Genomic DNA, 6,000 nt, shown 5'->3' with positions numbered 1-6,000 from the left:
AATAGTGCTGCAATGAACATTGGGGTCAATGGATCTATTTGAATTATGGTTTTCTCTGGGTATATGCCCATTACTGGTATTGCTGGGACATATTGTAGTTCTATTTTTAGTTTACTAAGGAACCTCCATACTGTTCTCCATAGTGGCTATATCAATTTACATTCCCACAAACACTGCAAGAGGGTTCCCTTTTCTCTACACTCTCCCCATCATTTATTGTTTGTAGGTTCTTTGAAGATGGCTATTCTGACCAGTGTGAGGTGATACCTCATTGTAGTTTTGATTTACATTTCTCTAATTATTAGTCATGTTGAACATCTTTTAATGTGCCTCTTGGCCATCTGTATGTCTTTTTTAGAGAAATGTCTATTTAGGTCTTCAGCTATTTTTTGATCAGGTTGTTTGTTTTTTTGATATTGAGCTGCATAAACTGTTTATACATTTCAGAGATTAATCCTTTGTCAGTTGCTTCATTTTCAAATATTTTCTCCCATTCCAAAGGTTGCCTTTTTGTCTCATTTATGGTTTCCTTTGCTGTGCAAAATCTTTTAAGTTTAATTAGGTCCCTTTTATTTTTGTTTTTATTTTCATTATTCTAGGAGGTGAGTCAAGAAAGATCTTGCTGTGATTTATGTCAGAATGTTCTGCCTGTGTTTTCCTCTAAGAGTTTTGAAGTGTCTGGCCTTACATTTAGGTCTTTAATCCATTTTGAGTTTATTTCTCTGTAGGGTGCTTGGTAGTGTTCTAATTTCATTCTTTTACATGTAGCTGTCCAGTTTTCCCAGTACCACTTATTGAAAAGACTGTCTTTTCTCCATTGTATATTCTTGCCTCGTTTGTCACAGATTAGGTGACCATACGTGCATAGGTTTATCTCTGGGCTTTATATCCTGTTCCATTTATCTCTATTCCTGTTTTTGTGCCAGTACCATACTGGCTTGATTACTGTAGCTTTGTAGCATAGTCTGAAGTCAGGGCACCTGATTCCTCCAGCTCTGTTTATCTTTCTCAATATTGCTTTAACTATTTGGGGTCTTTTGTATTTCCATACAAATTGTAAAAAATTTGGTTCTAATTCTGTGAAAAATGACATTGGTAATTTGATAGGGATTGCATTGAATCTGTAGATTGCTTTGCATAGTATAGTCATTTTCACAATATTTATTCTTTCAATCCAAGGACATGGTGTATCTCTCCAACTGTTTGTGTCATCTTTGACTTCTTTCATTAGTTTCTTATAGTTTTCTCTGTATAGGTATTTTGCCTCCTTAGGTAGGTTTATTCCTAAGTGTTTTATTCTTTTTCACAATGGTAAATGAGATTGTTTCCTTAATTTTCCTTTTTGATGTTTCATTATTAGTGTATAAGAATGCAAGAGATTTCTCTGTATTAATTTTGTATCCTGCAACTTTACTGAATTCGTTGATGAGCTCTAGTAGCTTTCTGGTCGCATATTTAGGATTTTCTATGTATAGTATCATGTCATCTGCAAATAGTGACAACTTTACTTCTTCTTTTCTAACTTGGACTCATTTATTTCTTTTTCTTCTCTGATTGCTGTGGCTAAGACTTCCATAACTATGTTGAATAGTAGTTGTGAGAGTGGACATCCTTGTCTTGTTCCAGATCTTAGAGGAAATACTTTCACTCTTTCACAATTGAGAATGATGTTTGCTGTGGGTTTGTCATATATGGCCTTTATTATGTTGAGGTAGGTTCCCCTATGCCCACTATCTGGAGAGTTTTTGTCATAAATTGGTGTTGAATTTTGTCAAAAGCTTTTTCTGCATCTATTGAGATGATCATATGTTTTTTATTCTTCAAATTGTTTATGCGATGTATCATAATGTTTGATTTGCCTATATTAAAGGATCCTTGAATTCCTGGGATAAATCCTCTTCATCATGGTGTATGATCCTTTTAACGTGTTGTTGGATTCAGTTTTCTAGTATTTTATTGAGGATTTTTGTGTTTCTGTTCATCAGTGATATTGGTCTGTAATTTTCATTTTTGTGATATCTTTGTCTGGTCTTGGTATCATGATGGAGGCCTACATCATGTAGAATGAGCTTGGGAGTGTTCCTCTCTTTGCAATTTTTTTGGAAGAGTTTGAGAGGGGTAAGTGTTAGCTCTTCTCTAAATTCTAAATAGAATTTGCCTGTGAAGCCAACTGGTCCTGGACTTCTATTTGTTGGAAAATTTTTAGTCACAGTTTCAATTTTGTTACTTGTGATTGGTCTATTCATATTTTCTATTTCTTCCTAGTTCACATTTTTACATTTTTGATCATTTTCATCTATTTGCAAATAAATCATACTAGTTTATTTTCAAATCCAATTCAGTCTACTCAATGAGGATTTTTTTTTTTTGCTCTTTCCAGCATACACTAATTTCATGAGTGCCTATGATTTATGACTCATTTCTTCTTTATAGAGTGCTCTCTCTGATCTCTGTTGTCTCTCAGATCTATTTCAGCTTTTAATTTCTTGCTTGAATTTATTATAAGAGGTGTTGATAGAGTTTGCAATAATGTTCCATTTTCTGCCTGTTTAAGGATGATTTTCAGGAGAAGAATGGGATTTATTTTTCTCTACTGTCTTAATTCCAGAAGGCAACTAAGTTGTTTACATTTTTCCAAAACTTTAAGTGTGGTAAAAAGATTCCAAGTTCACTTTATGATGTTATTATTATTCCTATATTTGTGTCTGAAGAAAACAGAATGAATAGATAAACAAATCCTGAGGAAACAACAAAGAATATTTTAAAATATTATCTTCGGTATATGAAAGTTGTCCTTTATAATGGTATTTATCATTTTAAATGATAAAATCAGAGAAAATTAGGAAAAGATAAATAATCTATAATTGCTTTCATCGAATTTATTATGTATTTTGGAAGTAAGAAATAAAAGGAGATAAAATTAGAATCACATTCATTCCATAAGCTGAAATACATCCCAGATGGTTTTTATTTATTTGTTTATTTCCAGATGGTTTTTAAATAATAAATCAGAAAATAGCTTTAAAAATATAAATGAATACTAGGTCTCCAAAAGGAAATACCTCTAAATCTAAAAGCAACAGAATAAAATTTATAATCAGAAAAGTTATATCTTTGTTTAAAATGACACCAAAATATAAAAATGTTGATCATATACGGAATTTGTGCAAATCTATGCAAAAACCATTGGTAATCTAATAGATATACAGAGAAAAAAAAATAAGAAGTATTTAACAAGACTTTATTATGTGTAATAAAGAAAGTTTAAATATTAATCTGGTAAATATTCAAACAACAATTGTAGGTGATAAGAAGCATGCAGTTATTGATGGATTATCATATTGCAAATCATATAGTTTTATGGAATTGCTCTATGTCATGTATATTACTACCTGCCATTTTATAAATGAGGTAACAGTCTGGCAGCGAGATATTTAGCTTGAAGCAGAGGAGTTAATAAGCGATGAAGTCAGGATGGGACAAAAATATATTTGACCCAGTAACTGAAGCATCACAAGGCATCACTATTTTTTTTTCCCTTATATAAGTAATATTTAATTAACATGAGCTGCTAGTAATATAGTGTACAAAGTTAGAAAATAAATTAACAATATTAAAAAAAATTAATGTCCATGCCATTAGAGCCTCTCTTCGGTTCTGGAAATGTTATTTCTCTGAAAATATTTTAAGGATATGATTATAAAGACAAGAATTAGTTGACAAACATATGCTTGTTGAATTTTAATCAATCAATAGAGGAACTGCCAATATATATTCTTGTTATGATAGTAGTTATTTCAACATCATAATTTTAATTAAACAAAGAGAAGCTTAATAACATGTATACCTCCTGTATTCATAGGAGATACCCAAGAAAACTAAATACTCTGAAATGGCCCAAGCCACCACCTTAAATAACATCTCCACCTAAAGACAAAAGATGTTGTAAGGGGATGCCGTTTAAGGAAGGTTGCCAAGAAAAAGTAACAAAGACAGATTGCTATACACATTTAAGTTGTTGTCTTCTGAATTGATAAGAGTTGCTAGATTCATCTGTCTTTTTCTGGTGTAGAGAGGGAGACTCCTTTACAAGTAGAGATTTCCCTTATAAACGTAAATGGGTCTTGTAAAGTGGTAACTTGGTTTTCAGAGCTTCTCTTATGTTTGCAGTTTCTCAATAATAACTAGCTCAATATAATCCTTATGCCAATGAGACATACTTTGGGGTAGCAAAATTCTGTTCCCCTTTAGTCCTGCCTCTGAAACTTCAAATAAGAACTTTCAAGTCCAGAAGTTTAGTTGATAGATTGCTCCTTCATACTGAACCAGTCTTAGTCCTGAAAATTGGCCAATTCAGTTAAACAATTGTGTCTCATTCAGGAGGCAGTGATGCAGCCGTGCTCCCAAAGCTAGGCCTGTATTATTCCAGAAACCAGGTATTTAATAAGGTATTTCTATGGAAATGAGAAAAACAAAGGTTAGTAATTGAAGCAGGACATAAACCCAGTTTGAGTTCTGAAGGAAGCCAGCTGAGAAGATTTCTAGATGTCAGGGTCAAAGCATCTTTTGCACATTGAATGTTTCTGATGATGTAATTAAGTGTCCAGGTAAACTTTCTGAGTGACCCACACACAATATTACAAAGATTATCTAAAAAAGGAGCTGTTCTGAAAATTTCTCTGAAGTTCATATCCAGTTGTTCATGCATTTAGTTTGCAGGGCTTCAGGGAAAAAGGCAGCATAAGTTAGTGATTCCAAGTCAAAAGGGTGGGAGAGAATTGAAACATTAGTTTGGAGAGTTTCAGCTAGGTAATTGAGGAAATTAGAAGAATTCAGGATCCAGTCCAGCTAACAGGTAAATAACAAAACGGCAAATACAATTAACAGAACTAGAATCTAAATTCCACAAGTGTGTCTTGGTCTCTCTAAAATAACCCTTATTTCTTTTAAAGATAGCAAAATTAAGACTACTTTTTTTTTTTTTTTTTTTTTTTTTGCAAAATAAGTCTAGTTTCAATAAACTTGGCCTGATTATTTACATAAGTAGAGCAAAAGTAATGACTGACCTATAAAGGTTCTCTTGAATCTGCTTTGCTTGAACTTTTCATAGGAATCTGATTGGATTTTAAAAAACCTCTCAATCCCAAGCAGACAAGTCAAGGACCTGTCATCTGTCTTAGCCTGTAATGTCTGTTTATTTAGGTTAATTACTCTCTTCTCAAGGTCCCCCAAATATCCTGAGGTACCTGTACCTGCCAGGAAGTGATCTTCCTTACTCACCTAGTTAGGCTGTCAGAAACTCTATAAAAAATATAAGGCTATATCTCCAAGAGGCTTTATTGACTTCATAAAGTAAACCTAAGTTCTTTAAAGCTGTTGGGTGTATCTGATTCTACGTACATTCTCAAATCTGACATTCCAGTCAAAGCTTTGATAATTAATATTTCTAATTGTTTCCTGTTATAAGGAGAACAGGTTCTAACTAACTTAAAGAAATAAATTTCATGAAAATAAGACTACTCACTAACAATTTGTGAATTCTGGAGGGATCAGGTAGGGAGAAAAAGTAATTGTTTCAATTCTACTTACAGAGATATAATTTTAAAAATTGCTGTAAATCATAGTTAGCTTAAGATAAAATAAAAAAAAAGGTTTTCTTAAATCTTAAAACAAAACATTAAAGAACCAGTAATGTTTCAAACAAAGTCATAAAAATTATCAGTTCATTCAGTCTCAGTTATTAATTATTGCTCTGCTTGGATCCAGTTTTTCCATTAGTTCTATATATTCTTACCTAGTTTACTTTTGTGATCTTAAAAGTTATCAGAAACCTGTGCTTGCCAGAGTCCTTTCTATGAATCTCCTTGAAGATGAAGAACTTTTGCAGAAATACTTTTTCAAAAGAATCAGAGTAAAACAATAACACTCTATAAACGACAAAAGACTTTAAAATGTCTGTAGTTAAAGATCTAATGAAAGTTCATTATAATGTAGTTGACA

The sequence above is a fragment of the Tursiops truncatus genome, chromosome 14 (genome assembly GCF_011762595.2).
Source record: "Tursiops truncatus isolate mTurTru1 chromosome 14, mTurTru1.mat.Y, whole genome shotgun sequence".
NCBI lineage: Eukaryota > Metazoa > Chordata > Mammalia > Artiodactyla > Delphinidae > Tursiops > Tursiops truncatus.
This window is presented reverse-complemented; position numbering follows the sequence as displayed.